The sequence below is a fragment of the Acyrthosiphon pisum genome, chromosome X (genome assembly GCF_005508785.2).
Source record: "Acyrthosiphon pisum isolate AL4f chromosome X, pea_aphid_22Mar2018_4r6ur, whole genome shotgun sequence".
NCBI classification, from domain to species: domain Eukaryota; kingdom Metazoa; phylum Arthropoda; class Insecta; order Hemiptera; family Aphididae; genus Acyrthosiphon; species Acyrthosiphon pisum.
The window spans coordinates 92,822,751-92,824,787 of NC_042493.1; positions in this window are offsets into that span (position 1 = coordinate 92,822,751).

Sequence of the window (2,037 nt, forward strand, 5' to 3'; positions counted from 1 at the left end):
TATGTATAATCGTAACATAACGAGTTTTTTTTATTTTTGTTTTCAGATTTATTAATGGAATTATGGAGTTTGATCGAAAAATTATACCACTTTCAACAAATCTGGGGACACCACAGCATTCATGGACAAAAAAAACATTGGAATACGATTTTTATATCATTATTTGGATACTTTCTTGGATTTAAGATTTTATATTATTATTGTATGCCCGTTCATTTCGAAAACATAGTAGTATTTACAACCCATGCAATAATCACTATACCATTTGTTATGGATTATGCGGTTACAGTCTCATCATGTTTCTTTCTTCAAAACTTATATGTCAGATTCCAGACGTTAAACGATTTTTGGAAATGTCTTCCTGCCGATTTAGTTGCCACTTCCGACGAATGGACACACACCAAAATAGTGGATTTGATGGAAAACACGCGGCTGTTACACTCCGAACTCTGTGATTTGTTAAAAACGTTTACTCTGGGTTACGGTCCATTGCTTTTGGGGTTATTCACAACCAGCTTTATCAATCTTATTGTCAGTGTTTATTTTATTGTCAACAGTGAAGTATTTACCAGTTTTCATCCAAACAAAAATATCTGGGCACAATTATTACCTCTATTGGTCCACGTACAAATTGTCACGTTTTTGATGTCCATTATCGTTTTCGTTTCATTCATAAATGAGAAGGTAATTCAAAAGTATTATTCAGCCATTTGATATTGATGTTATTGTTAACCATACCTTTGTTCATACCCTGATTACTATATTTTACTTAAAATAGGTACATTTTATTACCTAAAAACATAAAAAGTTGACTGATGAAAATTTGATAATTTCTTAAGAATGTTTAATTCAAACTCATATACAAAATCAATGTTACTTTCCGGCTTATAATAGAAATATGGAGTCTTCTATCAAAACGTTTAATGTAGCTATAAAAATTAAAACATTTATGAACTTGATTGAAATATAGTTTGAAAATTTTCGGCATTTTGATGAATTTAGTAAACATTTGAACTTTCAACGCAAATAAAAAAATTGTGCTTTTGTATTTTACATATTATTTAACTTAGATTAAGAGACTTAAAGATTTAAAAATGGAATAGATGATTCCCTAGTTATTACCAGTTATTCAACCTTGACCAAAAAAAAAGTTTACTAGAAAATTATAATAATTATTTTTTAGTTTACTTAAAATTTTTACGATAATCGATATGCACTGTTAAATTAACATGTTCCATTTATAATTTTTTTTTAAATTCAAAAACAAAAAATCGTAAACATTTGACATTTGTATTAAATTTTCATATTAGAACCTTTCATATAATATGGTAAAATTGAAAAACATTTTTATTCTTTTTTTTTTTTATAGTCAGGAAACTTTTTGACTTTTAAATTTTTTTTTTTTTTAATATTAAATTTGATTAGTTATATGCGAAAACTATACCGTACAGCAGTGTAATACCCATTTGTTTTTTTTAAAACTGGTTGAGAAGCAATACCTATACGTGGTATCTTTATTATTCTGACCTTTTCTTGGTGATTAAATTTAACTACGCTGTATATAGATATTGGTTTGGAATAAGAATCGAGTAGACATAAAAAAACACTCTACATTCAGCTTACGGTATGACATAAAATTATAATTACGAATTTAGAAAATCGAAATTAGTATAAATACATTTTTTGAGGATTATAGAAGGATGAGCATGCGAGTATGAGTGAATCAAGTTGCTTCAATGCCCATTTTATAATATTGGAATAAAATAATTAATATTGGGAGGAGTATCAAATAAAGAAAAACTATGAATCGAAATGAACAAACTATCACTTCCTTACACAGTTATAACAAATATTCAAACCTCATATACATATAATATATGTTATATGTTATATTATATGTTAAATAAATTATGGCAAGGCTGGGCAAGTTAACGATTTTTTTTAACTCGTTAAGTTAAGTTATTTTAAAATAATTAAGTTAAGTTAAGTTAAAATTTACTCGTATTTTTTTCGTTAACTCGTTAAGTTAAAAGTTAA